At 36.4% G+C, this 19,729-nt stretch overlaps 1 long non-coding RNA gene across 1 annotated transcript; it reads right to left on the bottom strand.

The window, feature by feature from the left end:
• Positions 1-13,841: 13,841 nt before the first annotated feature.
• Positions 13,842-18,847, bottom strand: LOC121480068. The gene is made up of 3 exons (XR_005984888.1): positions 18,821-18,847; positions 15,352-15,428; positions 13,842-14,008 (listed from the first exon to the last, which is right to left on the bottom strand). It is a non-coding gene; the product is annotated as an uncharacterized LOC121480068 (long non-coding RNA).
• Positions 18,848-19,729: the final 882 nt, after the last annotated feature.

Here is a 19,729-nt window from a genome sequence, read left to right as displayed (position 1 = left end):
GCTAAAATATTCTAAAAACTAGTAATACCAAGTACTGATGAGGATGCAGAGCAACAGGAATTCCTATAATCCAGGAATGCAAAATGTAAAGTCACTTTGGAAGCTAGTTTAGTAATTTCTAGCAAAGCTAAAACATCGACTTACCACATGACCTGGCGATTATGCCCCCAGGTACTTACTCAAACAGAGTTTCTGTCCACAAAACAAAACAAAACAAAAACACTTCATGCATATGTTTATAATAGTTCTATTCATAATTACCAAAAACTAGAGGCAACCAAGAGGTCCTTCAATAGGTGAATATATACAGCCAAGATTTAACTCTTGGCTTTTAAGAGCATACTTCAGTAAAAGGAAGCAGGCATCCTTGAAGGGCTGGGACAAGAAATATACAAGATGAATCTGGAGCATAATGTGGTGCCAGTAAGTAAAGACGTTTCGGAAAAGAAAAAAAAAATGATGAGAATATGTCAAAAGAATATGGGAGCCAATTTAAGAGCTCCCAAATTCCAAGACTGGAACAATTTGAGTGACAAAATTAATGATATGGTATTGGATTTTAACCTTAAGTATAAAATAAATATCCATGTGTCTTTACTGATATAACTGAATGATTGAATCTTTCAGAGAGAATTCAAGATAATTTATGAAGAATTTCCACCTCAACTGTGGGCTCTGCGTACTGACTTTCTTCCAGAGTATGTTAAGAAAAGGAGGGGGGGGATAACAAAAACTATATAGAAGAAACATGACAGTTCCTCAGCCAGGTGATCAAGGTTAATATCATTAGTCACAAGTGATGTTGATAGTATAGTCTTTGGATATTTTGTTTTGAAAATTACACTTTACTGTCTGTGATCCTCCTCCTGGAAACTTGTAATCCAAGTCTAACTGAGGAGAACATCAGACAAACCCAAATTGAGGGATATTTTACAAAATACCTGACCAGTACTCTTCAAAACTGTCAAGATCATTAAAATAAAGAAAAGTATGAGAAATTATTCAGAAATTATCCAGAAAACCCTAAGGAAACAATGAAGGCAAATGCAATGTAATATGCTGGAACAGAAAAGAAAACCAAAGCTGGAGGCATCACAACTCCAACTTCAAGCAGTATTGCACAGCCGCAGTCACCAAGTTGGCATGGTACTGGCACAAAAACAGATACAAAGATCAATGCAATAGATGAACCCAGAATGGACCAATGAATAGAGAACCCAGAAATGGACCCTTAATTCTATGGTCAATTAATCTTAAGCAAAGCAGGAAAGAGTATCCAATGGAAAAAAGACAGTCTCTTCAACAAATGGTGTTGGGAGAATCAGGCAGCCATTTGCAGAAGAATTAAACTGGACCATTTCCTTACACCATACACAAAAATAAACTCAAAATGGATGAAAGACCTAACTGTGAGATAGGAATCCATCAAAATCCTAGAAGAGAATACAAGCAGCAACCTTCTTGACTTTGGCCACAGCAACTTCTTGCTAGACATATCTCCAAAGGCAAGGGAAACAAAAGCAAAAATGAACTATTGGGACTTCATCAAGATAAAAAGCTTTCGCACAGCTAAGGAGACAGTCAACAAAACTAAAAGGTAACCTGTGGAATGGGAGAAGATACTTGCAAATGTATTATTAGATAAAGGGCTAGTATCCCAAATCTATAAAGAACATATCAAATTCAACACCCAAAAAACAAATAATCTGGTCAAGAAATGAGCAGAGCCATGAACGGACATTTCTCCAAAGAAGCCATACAAATGGCTAATAGATACATGAAAAAATACTCAACATGACTCAGCATCAGGGAAATACAAATCAAAACCACAATGAGATACCACTTCATACTAGTCAGAATGGCTAAAACTAACAAATCAGGAAACAACAGATGTTGTTGAGGATGTGGAGAAAGATAACACTCTTGCACTATTGGTGGGAATGCAAAATGGTGGAGCCACTCTGGGAAACAGTATGGAGGCTCCTCAAAAAGTTGAAAATAGAACTACCCTATAACCTGGCAATTGCACTATTAGATATTTGTTCAAAAGATACAAACATAGTGATTTTTAGGGTCACATGCACCCCAAAGTTTATAGCAGCAATGTCCACAATTGCCAAAATATGGAAAGAGCCCAGATGTTTGTCAACAGATGAATGGATAAAGAAGATGTGAAATATATATATGCATATATATTATGAAATATTACCCAGCCATCAAAAAAGAATAAAATCTTACCATTTGCAATGATGTGTGTGGATGGAACTAGAGGGTATGATGCTAAATGAAAAAGTCAGAAAAAGTCAAATATTATATGATTTCACTCATATGTGGAATTTAAGAAACAAAACCGATGAACATAGGGAATGGAAGGAAAAATAAGATGAAAACAGGGAGGAAGGCAAATCATAAAAGACTCTCAAGTATAGGGAACAAACGGAGGTTTACCAGAGGGGAAGAAGGTGGGGGATGGGGTAATTGGGTGATGGGCATTAAGCAGAGCACTTGAAGTAATGGTCACCGGGTGTTATGTGCAACTGATGATTCACTCTAAAACTAAACTTCTACCTCTAAAACTAATAATATATGTTAATTAAATTGAATTTAAATTTTTAAAAACTTAAAAATAAAGAAAAAAAGGAAAAGATTATTAGCAGAAAATTAATGAAATCTGATAAAGCACTGAGTTAGTTAATAACAATGTATCAGTGGGGCCTGGGTGGCTCAGTCCATTGAGTGTCTGCCTTCTGCTTAGTCATGATCCCACTCTCCTGGGATTGAGCCCCACATGGGGCTCCCTCCTCTTCAGGGAGCCTGCTTCTCCCTCTCCCTCTGCTACTCCCCCTGCTTGTGTCCTCTTACTCTCTATCAAATAAATAAATAACATCTTTTTAAAAATTTTAGAAAATGGTATATCAATATTGGTTAATTAGTTATGACCAATGCATCATAGTAAGAAAAGATGCTAAGAATAGGAGAAACTGGATACAAAGTATATGGAAACTCTCTGCACTTTCATTAAGACTTTTCTGTAAAGATCTACTTTTATGTGAAGTTATTGTAAAATAATAAAGTTTAGGGACTCCTGACTAGCTCAGTTGGTGGAGAACGTGACTCTCAATTTCAGGGTTGTGAGTTCAAGCCCTACATTGGGTGTGGTGCCAACTTGAAATATAATTTAAAAAAATTCTTTAGAAAATATTTAAAAATTATTTTATTTTATGAAAAAGAAAACATATGGAGCCTCACAAGAATTCACATATTTGCCAGAAATTTGGCATTGTCTTCCCAGCAGGAGTCACTGTAGTCACTGTTAAATTATCTCTTCAGGTCATCACCATTTCAGCTTCCCATTCATTATGACTTCATCCAGAGTTGCTGTGACACCAATATGGCACTTGTAACAAAGTGGCTGGTTATCTTAAGCTTGTACACAGTGTAAAACAATTATGGAAATATAATGATCATTTTAATGTCAAGAGCCTCCAGCTGTTTACACTATTCTAATAAAACTGTTATTGGAATCCACATTGTTCCAGTATTAAATTTATGTTTGACCCAGCATTAACAGAGATGTAATAAGTATGATGTGCATATACTTAATGATACTCACAGTTTGTGACTCCTTGTATTGTCAGCATGGGATAAATAAACTCTTTTTTTTTTTTTTTTTTTTTTTTTTTTAATGAGAGCTGTTATCTCTCAGGTCTCTAGTCTAATACAGTTACATTCTCTTTAAGAAGTCTGGACCAGTCCACAAGAAAAGAGATGGGAACTTACGGCAAACACTGGGCATCTTGCCAAACTCTTTAGGGGTCCCAAATGTTGGCACTGAGTCCAGATACCCAGGCCCAGATGGCCTTGGGACAGCATAAAATTTCCCAAAGCCCCTTATGGGGACTCTTTCAGATGAGGAGAAATGGGGGTTGGGCGGGGGGAGGGGCTTGTAAAACTGTGCTCTGAAGACCAAGGGAAAAGACACCAAACATTTCTCGATGTTAAAGAACATCTTACCCGGTAAACTGACTCCCAGAGATGTTTGAAATTTCCAGAAGGAACTTGTATAAAGAACTGTATAATAAATGTTTAGGGGAGACAGACCATACTACATGGTAGGTAGTATGCTCCATCCCATCAAAACGTCATATTATGATTGTTTTCTTGAATGAGCCTCTTCTGCTGTAAAGTTCTTTCAAATGACTCTGTTGAATTCTTAGCTTTTTTTTTCAATATTAAAATTCCCTCATATTGCACTTTCCAAAACAGATGTGACTTTATAAAGAGAATGATTTTAAAACATATTGAAATGAATCACTTGACTATCATCTTTAAAATGTTCCTTGAGCTGTTCTGACACTTTCTTGAGCCAACCTCCCTGAATTTTTTAGAACCTGAGAAGTCACAAAATCCTTCATGCAGCATCCATCAATAAAAACCTAATGGTTTCTTTGGCTTTTGGGTTCTACATAGTATATAACACTAGTGTATTTAATAGAAGTAAAAGTGTTGTTCAACAAAAACAAAGTTCCATGGAAACGTTATAGCTGTTAAGTTTAACCACACCCAGGAAACATGGGATTAATTTATTTTCAAATATTTCGAATATATTCTAAAGGCTAATTACTGCCTGTTCCTAACCCACAGAAAATGTGAATTCAGGCAAAGCATATACAAAAGTAATATTACCTAGCTCTGCTTCCTGCCCCAGTATATGTAATGAAGTGAGCAAGATGGAGGCTATATCACAAAATGTATTTCACATATTGATTATGAATCAATTTCCCTTATTTGCAAGCAAAACAAGGCTCTCTGCTTATTTTCCTCAGTGTATTGATACAGAAAGTGAACTCACTCTGCTTTTCCAAACCAAGGAAAACAAATGATACTGCAATTGGAGGGAAATTAGTGCCAATTAAGACAATTGTGCAGCTGTGAAAGAGGGCATGTTTATACTTAGATTGCTGCCCTTATGGTATGCTTAATAATGGCCAATCTAACAATGTGATGTATAAATCAAGGCTTATAATTTTCAACAAAGTTTTAACTTTTATTTGACAAATTGTGCTATTTTTATTCTGGCTCACAAATTGGAACAGATTTGTGTAAATTATGTAGAATGCATGCTGGGGTGTTCATTGTACCATCACATTTTTCCATTCACGTTCCCCATTCCATCTGTCTTTTTTTCCCTCTGAAAGAATTCTGTATGTGTTAAAATAGATCATTTCTTGAGGTGTTAATTATGTACAAGAGAAAACCCAACTGCGAATGGATTGTTATCATCAAGGGCTTTACTGTTTTACTCTTTAAGTGCTTTTTTATATCTGGTAGTAAAGTGTTCAGAGCTAGGCAGACATAATAATGTCAGTGGCACATCCTACATCCTCAGACATTTTGTAGATGGATTTGTAGACGACTCACAGACTTAAAAGTGGATTCCAAACGTTGAAAAACATCTGTGAAATGAACTGCTCGTACTGCATAGCAGTATAGTACAGATCATGTTTCTTGGGTAAACATAATGGCATTTGTGGGAACTCATGTTAAAATAAGTGGTTTCTCGGGATCCCTGGGTGGCTCAGCGGTTTAGCACCTGCCTTTGGCCCAGGGCATGATCCTGGAGTCCTCGGATCGAGTCCCACATCAGGCTCCCTGCATGGAGCCTGCTTCTCCGTCTGCCTGTGTCTCTGCCTCTCTCTCTCTCTCTCTCTCTCTCTCTCATAAATAAATAAATAAAATATCTAAAAAATAAAATAAGTGGCTTCTCTGGGTGATAAAAGATCTTGTACATAAGAAGAATTTCAGAAGGTTTCACATGAAGAAAGAACATGATCTTGTTATACCTAAGGAAGTAATTTGGATGGGACACGAAGAGGAAAGCAGAATGCACTTTTGAAGTAGAAAATATTGGAAATCTTTCTAGAAGGAGGGAAAGTAGCTTAACAGGGAAATGAGGGAGTTCAGGATGACTCAGAAATGGTTTTAAGTCAGAGGAAGAGGAAGTTATACATTATAATGAAATCAGACAAATGTTATAACTGACTTAAGAGTTGATGAGTTAAAAAAAAAAAGTTGATGAGTTACACTTGGTTACAAAACTCACTGTGATGCTGAGCATGATGGAGGATCATGGAGAACCAAAGATGTAGACAGAACCAACACCCCACAAATGAAGACAGTTGAGAGACAAAGGAATTATTGTAGTTAGATATACATCACAATATAGTGCATGTTACCACTCCTGGTTCTGGGATGTAGACGTATGTTGTGTATCTTTGTGCATCTTTGGGGGTGTAGAAATATGCACATACACCATCCACTTCCCCTCCACACACAAATGCAGATATTCAGTGATAAATCTTGGGTGGCTGAATAAATATTGCATACTTTCAACTTGTGGATTCTTTAAGAAAGAGAACGTAGGTATGAATACAGAAACAACGCACAATGGAAGGTGTTACTGAAAATAGAAATTAAGGAGACACCCAAAGGTGCCCTTTGCTGTGCTCAAAGTGGCATCCTGGTGAAGTAGCATAGTAGCGTTGAACAAGCTTATGAATGTAGTAATGAGCTCTAGTCATTCGATTCTGGTAAATGTTGCTTTTGAGGAGGTAATTTTGAATCTTTAAATTCTAAAGATTAAAATAGCATTGAAGGCATTCTTCTCTAAAGGTGAATAAAAAAGATTGCATGTTCTTGGACATGAGGGACTGCTGGGTTTATTCCCCACTTCCCTTGAATTACTGAAAAAAAAAAACAGACAAAATATGTGAAACAACAGTTTTCAAGTAGTAGACACAAAGCAGTGTAGGAGAATGATCCCTGAGACTTAAGAAACAAAGGAGATGAAACAGGCGTGCTCCAGCTTCCTACCAGGACAGAGCTTCCAGGCCATGGCTCAGAAGGGACTGAAGCCCAGCCCAGCTTACCCCACAGTTAAGACACCCAGTGTGGAGAGGGAGGTAGAAGCAACTAGAATTTATAGATTGGAGGACCAGAGAGGAGAGAGCTGCCCTGTACTCCTCTAAAATCACTAGAGTAAAAAAAAACAAAACAAAACAAAACAAAACAAAAAATAAGTATCCTTTTGGAAATTTGGATTAGTAGGAGTTGTAACCTACTAATCTACAAATCCAATCCACTGACCAGCTCTAATCAAATTCTAAAATACTTCTGTCTTTCAATACTATTAAAAGGTACAATTTCTTTTTTAAAAAGGATTTTATTTGTTTATTAGGGAGAGAGAGAGAGAACACCATGCAGGAGGAAGGGGGAGATAGAAGGGAAGAGAAACACAAACAGACTGTTGAGTGGGGAGCCCAAAGTGGGGCTCGATCCCAGGACTCTGAGATCATGACCTAAGCCCAAGTGAGACACTTAACTGACTGAGCCACCAGGGGTCCCTAAAAGGTATAATTTCTAATCTACAATAGTACTTCATTAGAACTAATTCTGTCATTCCCTGCAGCTGACCTGGGGTTATAACTTGAATTCTCCTCTCTCTTCAGCTCCCAAATCTCAGCAAGAGACATGAGCGGTCCTGGGCTTTGTTCTGCTCTCCCCTTCTTCTTCTCCCCACAATACCCAACCCTCTAAATTTCCCCTGCCCGTTTTCCATATTCTCTATTGCAAAAGACCAGTAGCTGGTGTCCCTTACCATTCTCCTTAAGGAAGAGTAGCTGAGTGGGCTGAGACATACTCTTCTAAGCTGCCTTTGTGGAAGAGGAAAGAGTGAGGGCAGGAAACACCTGCATGTGAATGAAGATTGCTCCTTCCATGGAAGTATAAACTATCAATAGACGCTTCTCATCACTTTTTTGCATGGAGTTCAACAACCTCTTCGGTGGGGGTGTCCTAAGAGCCAAATGACTGAATTATGGCTGTTACAGAGAATGCAGTTCAAAATATTAAATATGGATCAATGTGACCAAACTAGTACTTAATTCAGCTCCAAGTATTCCTGTAGTCTTCATTTGGGAAAAACAAATGACTAGAAAAGAATTTTTGACAAATTTCTGGCAAAGCCTAAAAATAATGAATTTATTTGAAGGAAACAAACAAATTTAGAAGCCAGCATATTTTAAGCTTCTCTTGTTTCTTGTGTAACAAGTCATTTATCCTCATCAGATTCTACACATATGCACACAAAGATGCCAAATTTCTCCCACATAGATTTTCTTGGTAAATAGGAAACTTTCCAATGGTTCTTAAAACCAATACCAAGTGGAAAGTACAAAGGTGATGCTGAGCAGATGAAACTCTTAGTATAATGATAATAATGCGTGAAAATTTGTTAATCTCTGTTGAAAAGATGGATAATCAAATGAGTATTGCACATTCATATACTGTAGTTGCCAAGTTCTGAGTAAAATTCCTTGATTGCAAATTTTGAAGCATGAATTTTGAGTGTTATAACTGAAGATAACCAATCAGAATTTTCTTGAGGAAAGAATATTATTGAAAAAGAAATATAACACCAAATTCATATGTAAATCTTTTGATTTAAATGCTACTAGTCAGAGACAATACATAGAATCAGAATATAAATAAAACCTTTTCCTCCTCAGATCACTGATACTTGTCTTAACATCAAACACAAATACAACTTTTGCTCCCACCTTTAAGCTTAGATAGACCATAAACCGTAAAAGCAGTGTCTTATTGCTGAAATAATAAAGGTAATTTATTTACATCTTCTTAGACATAATTACCAATAGGGCAGAACTACGACTTGTCCAATGGAAGATGCAAAGATAAAATTGAATGGAAGCCAACAGTTACCTGTTGTTGTGAGCAGGTTATGTCCTGAAAGAGGACACAGTGGGACCATTCTTTGAATGCAAATTAGGTTGCGCTCAGCCTCTTGTTGCAGAACAAGAACAGTGGAATTTCTGGAGAAGGGAAGAAAATGAGGAGAAACAAAGACTTATGGGGTAAGGTTTTAAAAACGTTTGTTTTTGGTTTGTCAGTTTTTTCTCATCATCATTTTATTGAATAAATCTTCCATTCCCCATGATTTTTTTTGGCATTACTTTGGTTATATTTTAAATTCTTAGATGAAATAGGTCATCCTGTGGGATAGCTGAACGCTCACTTTCCATTGATTTATCTACTCCAGGGAATCTCCACATTACCAAATCTATATACTGGCATCTCTCACTTAAAATCAGCAGTCTGTTGCTGAAATTCAGAAGTTTTGTGTGAGAACACTAACCAAGAGCTTATAATCCTTTATTTTAAAGAAGGAAAATTACAGTGCCCTATGCATCATCTCAAATTTCCCAACACATTTCCAGGATGAAACTAAATTCCAGGAAATACAGATACAAATAGCATACTGTAATGTTAGGATCTACGATGCTTTAAATATAGCTCCCTGATCACCGGTGATTGCTTTCTAAGAAAACCCACAATGGTTGCTTTTTAAGCAGTAACATAGAATTTGCATGAAATATCAAGATAATCACATTGCAAAAAAGAAACCCACAAAACAGTAATAAATGAATTTGTTATACATAAGGCAGACAAAAAGCAACAATTAAAAACAAGGACATTTCCTATAATGTCCTTTACTTATTGAATAAAGTGGAGACTTAGAACCTGAAAGTTCTGGGTACAGGAGAGTTTAAATGCACATTTACTTAGTATGGTTTTCAAAATGTATAGCTCATTATTCTGATGATCTATCCAGTCTTCCCAATTGTATACAGAATGTAATTTTTTACGCACCCCTTTTAAAAGATGTTGTATTGCATTTGGAGGAAATTAATATACTTTTCCAACACTGCCCAATAAAATATAAATTGATAGCAACTTACATTCTTTACATCTGGATATTAAAAACTAAAAACCATGGAAAAAACTAGTGAATATGAATACGGCTTTTAGTTGAGTTAGTAGTATTATTTGTTATGTACAGCATAAGTTTCCTGGTTTTGACTACTATAACTATTTAAGATACCTTCAGTAGGAGGGGATCCCTGGGTAGCTCAGTGGTTTAGCTCTTGCCTTTGGCCAAGAGCATGATCCTGGAGTCCCAGGATCGAGTCCCACATCAGTCTCCCTACATGGATCCTGCTTCTCCCTCTGCCTGTGACTATTCTCTCTCCCTCTCTCTGTGTATCTCATGAATAAATAAATAAAATCTTAAAAAAAAATATCTTTAGTGGGGGAAGCGGGGCAAAGGTAGTTGGGAACTCTACTATTTTTTCACTTCTTATGAGTTTTAAACTATTTCAAAATAAAAAAAAATTAAAAAGTATTAACTGGGAAGATATTGTGTGGAGGATGTCTGTACTTTGTTGATGTTATTGACTTATGAAATTGTGGTTAAATTAGGTCCACATGCTAAAAGAATGTACTAAAGTTTCTTTGTCTTTGAGTTTAGTCAGAATATGTTGATTACTGTGATCTGATCACATGCCTAACTTTAGAAACTATATGACTGTTAATTAATCAGGATTGATACAGTGAATGGATTAACAGCTTCCAGCTAGAGATATTTCTGTATTTTATACAGTGTGATGAATTCATTCTAGTTTTTTAAAGTCAGAAGAAATACCTCATACTGCAATGAATAAAATTTGTGTATCTATCATTCCTTTTATAAGAGTCTTACCATCACTATGTCAGATTTTGAGGCTGTGGTCTTTCCTGTGAGCAAAGGAAGACTGAGTGAAGAAATTCGTGTTTATAGAAAATCTACTGTGTATCAAACACTCTGATGGACACTTCCATTTTCTCATTAAATCTCCCTAATGACTCTGCAAGTCAAGTATTATTATCCCCACTTGACAGATGGGAAAATTGCCTTTAAGAGATTAAGCAATTTTTTTCAAAGGTATAACAGCTAGTAAGTGTTTAGGATCATGATTTAAACTCAAATCTGCAGCTTTCATTCAGCTCTCAGTCTCCACTGATGGTATGGTGACACTGATTTTGATGCTTACTCAGTAATTGCACTTGTCAACAGAGGTAATAAATCTTTGGTTTTTTCCTAACCTGAAAAACTATTCTGGATTGATTATTTTGTCTTTCTAATCTTCCTGTACTTACGGGGAATAGTTGTTCATAAATGGACTAATCTCTACTTTAAATATTCCTGAGTACTCGTAATTTTCTACTGTGTTCCATAGAAGGCTTCCATCAGTTTTGTTTTATTCAAACACAATTTACTCCCACCACTTCCAAGAGAAAGAATTTATTTAAGAGCTATTGAGTAGGTCACAGAATCTCTTGGTGAAACATAGAAGAAGCCAGAAATAATGTCTAACCATACTGCAGGAGTGTTTTAGCTAAAACATCGTCCTCTTTGTGGCTTCATTTCTATGATACTCAGAATTGGACATTAGAAACTACAGTATTGGTTCCTCTAACAAACCAGAGCCTGAAGACACCAGCCAGAAAGTCAACTCCCCTAAATATAACTGGCCACATAATGCACAGTTCCAGATCCAGGACATCTACCAATAAGCTTTGTTGGCAGAATCTAGATTTCAATTACTTTATCTTGAATAAGTAAAAGGCCAAATCCATTTGAGGAAGCATCTTTCAATTGTGAGGACAGCAGAGTCTTAGCCTTCATTGAAAAAATTATAGTCATTTACCAGAGCACCTGTGTAATGCAGAAGGAATTTCAGATGGACACAATGCAGAAGGATGACAAAGCACTGGCCCTGAACTGACAGAAATCCCAGAGGACCTAAATTGGCTTCATGCTCCATTAGTCTGTGTGTGGACTGATGGAGGCCAGGAGATAACGAAGTTTTGGCTTAAGTTTCTTAGGAGAGGACACCTAGATCTATGAGTATACCCTAGAGTTATTTACCAAATTCCTGAATTCATAATTGGAATAGATAACTCAGCACTTGCTAAATAACATACTTGCTACTAGCAAAGACCAACAATGAGTATTTGAAATGGCACCATTTTCTACAGAATCATCTAACCACCCTACTTTCCATTATGGAAGAGGCAGCCGTTTGACTTCCCTGAATCAGACACTAAAATTTTGAATTTGTTTTCCCTGCCCACAGTATTCTTTTCTTTTTTAAACAAGATTTATTTATTTATTTATTTATTTATTTATTTATTTATTTATTTATTTATTCATTCATGAGAGACACAAAGAGAGAGGCAGAGACACAGGCAGAGGGAAAAGCAGGCTCTATGCAGGGAGCCCAATGTGGGACTCGATCCCGGGACTCCAGGATCATGTCCTGGGCCAAAGGTAGGAGGTAAACCACTGAGCTACCCAGGCGTCCCCCTACCCACAATATTCAAGGCAAAAGACTTAGTGAGTGCTACATACAACATCATGATGTTCAATAGCAATAACATTGCTTCTGACCAAAGAACTTATTTTACAGCAAAATAAGTGAAGTTCTTTATTTAGGCTCATATCCATGACAGTAACAAGTCTTACCACATACATTGTCAAAAGAAGCAGCTGACATGACAGCACTGTGCAATGATATGATAAAAATGAACTTAGACTGTAGATCCAGTAACCAGCTGTAGAAGTATTGATATGGTGTCCCAAAAGATTCACTAGGTACTGTAAACCAGTATCCAGTTTATGGTGCTTTTTCTTCTGTACCCAGAATACGTGGATCCAAGGATTAAGGGTGGAAAATATCCTCAGTGCTTCTAAGGCCCTCAAGTCTGAGCTCTATTAGTTTAGAAGTATTCCTTTTAAGCGAGACAAACAAAGAAGGGCATACTTGTACTGGATAAAGTGACTGATTCCAATTATCAATGAAAGAAGAAGGCTGCTGCTGCACAAGGGGATTAGGAGAAGTGTGGAACCCAGAGGATTTTCTGGGGCATCTCTTAGTATTTCCACAGTGATAGAAGAGTAGAAGACTACTACATCAACTTGATACAGTTAAGAACACTAATGGTTTGTTTAGATCCTTCAGGAATAAAGTTTTGGATAAACAAAGTTATGACCAATTGAGGAACCAGGTAATAGATATTAGAAGAAAATAGTGAGGGCAACCCGGGTGGCTCAGCAGTTTACTGCCACCTTCAGCCCAGGGCATGATCCTAGAGACCTGGGATTGAGTCCTGCATTGGGCCCTCTGCATGGAGCATGCTTTGCCCTCTGCCTATGTCTCTGCCTCTCTCTCCCTCTCTCTGTGTATCTCTTATGAATAAATAAATAAAATCCTAAAAAAAAAAAAAAAGAAGAAAATAATGAATATCAAAATGGCTTCATGATTGGTTACAGAAATTTAGGGCCATATTAGCTGTGCATATTTTCTTTCTTATTTTATATGTATTTTTATATATATAAATATTTTCTTCTCTACTCCCCCAATTTTATGTAGGGTGTGCTGCTGATTTTTTTTAAATACTTAACGCTGAAGTTGATTTTTAAAAAATATTTATTTATTTTAGAAAGAGAGCAAGCAAGGGGGGCGGGGGGAGGGGCAGAGGAGGAGAGAGAAGCAGAGTTCCTGCTCAGCATAGAGCTTGACTGGAGTTCCATCCCAGGACCCTGAGATCATGACCTGAGCTAAAATCAATGTTGACCACTTAACTGACTGAACCACGCAGGCCTCCCCTAAAGTTGATTTGTAGGTTATCAAGAGACACTGTGATTGTGCTTTAAAAAATGACCATTATCCACAGAAGGATATAGTGCCTTATGGGAATTTGCATTTCCATTGCCTGTAAGGTTCTGGTTAGATTACATGATAAGTGACAATGGTAGGAAATTCTTAAGGAGAGGAGAAAAAACATTTCCAGTGGCAATTGCATGAATACTCATGGCCATCTATAGACAAAAGTATCAACAGTTACGAAGGATGGAAATTTTTACCCTGCTTCCAGCAAATTATCCTGCTATTGTTTCATAAATGCTGGCAGGAGACATTAGTCTTCTGGGTCAGAAACAAAGACCTTTCTTGTGGCACAGCAAGTAGCACAAGCTTCATGTTCACATACTTTCACTTCCACTTTTACCAAGTCCCAAGGGAATGATGTGGAGTCACATGGGTAGATGCTGCACACAAAGTAGCAAGAAGACAGTTAGCTGACTTGTCCAATTTTTGTCAAAAGGAGGACATCTTCATTATCCTGGTCAGGAAACAAATCCACTCTGTGCCCCAGAAGGAGACCCTATCTCTATGTTCCAAGGCTGTCTGCTAAAAATATCCTTGGAAAGATAGTCTAGAACAAGATCTTATCCAAGATATTTAGAAACACAATGGAGAATTATCTTTTAATAGGCAAGTATGAATGTGCTAATTCTTTTTCTACTCAAATTAGTTCTGTTTTCCTTACAGACACTATAGTTTTTAGAAACTCTAGGCTAGACAATTAAAAACAGATATTACAAAGAGATGGTAAAATTATTATTATTTTCATAACACACAGTTACATTCCAAAAATATCCTAGAGAATTCTATGAAAATATTACAATTTCTAGAAATTTATGAAAGTGGTTAGAAAAGTATGTTATATGTAAAAATTACTAATTCTCCTATGTGTCAGTAATAACAATGTGAAAACACCTATTTAAAGAACAACTCAAAACTAAGGATAAATTAATCACAAAACATCTAGGAATTAATTTAAATTAAGAAAAAGAACTGCATGACAAAAACTAAGAAAAACTAAGCATTCCTATTACTTGATATGGAAGTATTGAATAAATGAAAAGCGATATAGAGCCTTAGGTGGTATAACTTAATGATATAAATATATGTTTTCTCTAGATTAAAGCTTTAATGTAGTGTTTATCAAAATTCCAACAACATGAACAAAGATGCAGAGCACTGAAAGGTAGAACTATAACTGAGAAGTGAATCATCTGAGCCTTCAGGGAGAGAGGAAACCCTGGTCTGGCTGAATTAAATAAGCATCAGAAAGAGGGGAAAAGAACAGATCTAACAACTCAAAGTGCATTTAGTTCTTTCACTCAAAGTTCATTTATTCTATCATAATAAAAATTTAAATTTTGTAGGGGCACCTGGCTAGCTCAGTTGGTAGAGTATAGGACTCTTGATCTCAGGATTGTGAGTTTGAGCCCCATATTAGGTAGAGATTATTTAAAATAAAATCGTTAAAAAAAAGTTTAAATTTTGTATACATTTCCATCACAAAGTAGATTAATGGAATACTTTTCTTCACTGGCCAATAGAATTTCTTCAGTTTAATCCCAAATGTTTAATGTAAGGAATTCAAAGGCAGCATATTAAATGTTCTTTTTATTATATAAAATATGATGTTATTGCCAGATGAAAATTATGTTTGGAAGACTTCCTAATAGCATGTGGTTTTTGTTATTCAGATTGCTCCTTGTGCATTTTTGTAAAAGTACTGCTATTTTCCTTCAGGAACTACCTCTATTCCATTCTTCCATTCTCATTCCATGTGTTTTGGTACATTGCCTCTTCTGGACTCCAGCGATGTGCATGAAACTAGGAGAGGGATTGAAGAGTTAGGGTGTTGATAATGCATAAGAGCATCACATTTCCAGGCCATTGTGATTGGGTCAAAGTTCTGCATGGGTCCCCATCAGACCTAACAAAATGCAATGTGATAAATTTCTAACAGGATCACTGAGAGAGTCAAGTTGTTTTCTCCAGTGTGATTTGGTATTCATAATCATAATGATGTGAGGCTAGCATAGACTAGGAGTATGATAATGAAACCAAAAGAAGGAAAGAAGAGAACCATGTGGACTCCTGAGTCAAACCATGCTTTTAAAATATTATTTAAATATAACACATCTTCTGTACCCATTCATCTGTCAATAGACAACCTGGGCTCTTTTCATATTTTGGCTATTATACACATTGCTGCTATAAACATTGGGTTATGTTATTACTGAGATTTTTCAGTTCTTTAATAAATTTCTTTCTATTTAAGCCAAATGATTGAGTGCTCTGCTTCTGGGAGTCAAAAAGAGTCCTAACTGATTTAACCAATTATCTAAAAGTAGGGAGGGTGGGGAGTTCCCAACATGGTAGAGGTGTAGGATATCTTAGTTTTATCTGGTCCCAGGAATTAAGTTAGATAGCTATCAAATTGTTATGAACACCTGTAAACTCAACCAGAGTTCTAATAAAATAGTTACTGCAATTCTACACATAGAAAAGTGACCATTTTCTGCAGGAATGACAAGACAGAAAAACTCAACTCAAAAAAGAGAACAAGAGGCAGTACTGACTGCCAGGGACCTAATCAGTATGGATATAAGTAAGATGTTGGAACTAAAGTTCAGAATAATGATTATAAAGATGCTAGCTGGGCTGGAAAAAAAAGCATAGAAGACACTAGAAAATCTCCTTCTGGGGAAATACAAGAACTAAAATCTAATCAAGTTGAAATAAAAAAACTTTCAATGTGATGCGATAAAAAAATGAATGTTCTAACTTCTAGGAGAAATGAGGCAGAAGAGAGAATTAATAATATAGCAGAAAAAATTATGGAGAATAAAAAAGCTGAGAAAATGAGAGATCAACAACTACCAGATCACAAGGGGAGAAATTGAGAGATAAGTGATGCCATAAAACAAAACAATGTTAGAATCAATAAAAATAGGTCAACACCTCAACATAGAATAGTGTAGCTTGAGATTTCAGAAACAAAGAGAAAATCTTGAAAGCAGCTCAGGAGAAGAGGTCCTTAACCTATAAGGGTAGAAACATTAGACTGGAGCAGACCTATCCACAGAGACCTGGCAGGCCAGATAGGACTGGCATGTTATATTCAGGGTGCTAAATGAGAAAAACTATGCACCCAAGAGTACTTTATCCAGCAAGGCTGTCATTCAAAACAGAAGGAGAGATAAAGAGCCTCCCAGACAAGCAAAACCTAAAAGAATTTGTGATCACTAAAGCAGCCCAGCAAGAATTATTAAAGGGCATCCTTTAAGGGAAGAGAGAGCTCAAAAATAACATAGACTAGAAAGGAAAAGAGAAAATATACAGAAAATGACTTTACAGGTAATACAATGGCACTAAATTAATATCTTTCAATAGTTACTCTGAATGTAAATGGGCTAACTGTCCCAATCAAAAGACACAGGGTATCAGATTAGATAAAAAATCAAGACCCATGGATATATTGTTTAAAAGAGACTCATTTTAGGCCCAAAGACACCTCCAGATTGAAAGTGAAGGGTGGAAAACCATTTATCACTCTAATGGACACCAGAGAATGCTGGAGTAGCAATCCTTACATCAGACAAATTAGAATTTAAACCAAAGACACTAATAAGAGATGAGGAAGGACACTTTATCATAATTAAAGGGTCTATCCAACAAGATCTAACAATTGTAAATATTTATGCCCCTTACATGGGAACAGCTAATTAATTACAATTAACTAATAACAAAAGTAAAGAAACACATTGATAATAATATAATAATAGTAGGGGACTTTAACACCCTACTCATTGCAATGGACAGTTAATCTAAGCAGACAATCAACAAGGAAACAAGTCCTTTGAATGACACACTGGACCAGATGGACTTCACAGATTCATAGCATTCTATTCTAAAGCAACAGAATAAACATTCTTCTCAAGTGCACATGGAAAATTCTGCAGAATAGATCACATACTGGACCACAAATTGGGTCTCAACTGGTTCCAAAAGATTGGGGTCATTCCCTGCATATTTTCAGACCACAATGCTTTGAACCTTGAACTCAATCCCAAGAGGAAATATGGAAAGAACTCAAATACATGGAGGCTAAAGAGCATCCTACTAAAGAATGAATGGGTCAACCAGGAAATTAAAGAAAAAAATTTAAAATTCATGGAAATGAAAATGAAAACACAACTGTTCAAAACCATTGGGATGCAGCAAAGGCAGTCCTAAGAGGGATATATGGCAATACAAGCCTTTCTCAAGAAACAAAGGTGGGCAGCCCAGGTGGCTCAGAGGTTTAGTGCTGCCTTCAGCCCAGGGCATGATCCTGGAGACCCAGGATTGAGTCCCACATCCGGCTCCCTGCATGGAGCCTGCTTCTCCCTCTGCCTGTGTCTCTGCCTCTCTCTCTCTGTGTCTCTCATGTATAAATAAATAACATCTTTAAAACAAAGAAAAGAAACAAGAAAGGTCTCAAATACACAACCTAATGTTATACCTAAAGGAGCTGGAGAAAGAACAGCAAATAAAGACTAAACTCAGAAAGAGAAGAGAATTAATAAAGATTAGAGCAGAAATCAATGAAATAGAAACCAAAAAAACAGACCCAATCAATGAAATTAAGATCTGGTTCTTTGAAATAATAAGATAAATGCCAGTCCAGACTTATCAAAAAAAAAGTGAAAGGACCCCAATAAGTAAAATCATGAATAAAAGAGGAAAGATCACAGCCAATACTGAAGAAATACAATTATAAGAACATGTTATTAGCAACTACATGCTAACAAATTAGAAACTCTGGAAGAAATGATGCATTCCTAGAAACTCATAAACTACCAAATCTGAAACAAGAAGAAATAGAAAACTTGAACAGACCTATAACCAGTAAGGAAATTGAAGCAGTAATAAAAAAAATCTCCCAAAAAACAAGAGTCCATGTCTGCATGGCTTCCCAGGGAAAATCCACCAAAAATTTAAAGAAGAATTAAGACCTATTCTTCTGAAGCTCTTTCAAAAAATAGAAATGGAAGGAAAACTTCCAAACTCTTTTATGAGGGCATTACCTTGATCCTAAAACCAGACATAGACCCCTACCAAAAAAGAGAATGACAGACCAATGTCAGACCAATGACAGACCCTGATGAACATGGATGCCAAAATTCTCACCAAGATACTATCAATAGATCCAACAATATATTAAAAGGATTACTCACCATGACCAAGTGGGATTTATTCCTAGGCTTCAAGGCTGGTTCAGCATCTGCAAATCAATCAATGTAATACACTACATTAATAAAAGAGGATAAGAACCATATGATCCTTTTAATGCAGAAAAAGCATTTGGCAAAGTAAAGCATTCTTTCTTAATTAAAACTCTTCACAGTGAAAGGATAGAGGGAACATACCTCAATATTATAAAAGCCATATATGAGAAGCCCACAATGAATATCATTCTCAATGAGGAAAAACTGAGAGCTTTACCCCTAAGGTCAAGAACATGACAGGGATGTCTACTATCATCACTGTTGTTCAACATAGTACTGAAGTCCTAGCCTCAGCAATCAGACAATAAAAAGAAATAAAAAGCATCTGAATCAGCAAAGAAGTCAAACTGTCACTCTTCCCCGATGACATGAAACTCTATGTGGAAAACACAAAAGATTCTACCAAATACTTGCTAGAACTCTTACAGCAATTAGGCAATGTGGCAGGATACAAACTCAATGCACAGATACCAGTTGCACTTCTATACACTATCAATGAGACTGAAGAAAGAGAAATTGGGGAACCAATCCCATTTATAACTGCACCCCAAATCCTAAGATACTTAGTAATAAACCTAACCAAAGAGGTAAAGGATCTATACTCTAGAAACTATAGAATGAACACTCATGAAAGAAATTGAGGAAGACACAAAGAGAAAAACATTCTATGCTCATGGATTGGAAGAATAAATATGGTGAAAATATGTACCCAGAGCAATTTACATATTCAATGCAATCCCTATCAAAATACCATGGTCTTCACAGAGTTGGAACAAATAATTCTAATATTTGTATGGACCCACAAAAGGCCCCAAATAGCCAGAGGAATGTTGAAAAAGGAAACCAAAGCTGGGGGCA

Source organism: Vulpes lagopus, chromosome 21 (genome assembly GCF_018345385.1).
Source record: "Vulpes lagopus strain Blue_001 chromosome 21, ASM1834538v1, whole genome shotgun sequence".
NCBI lineage: Eukaryota > Metazoa > Chordata > Mammalia > Carnivora > Canidae > Vulpes > Vulpes lagopus.
The sequence above is the reverse complement of the archived record's forward strand: the minus strand, read 5'-3'. Positions and strand labels throughout refer to the sequence as shown.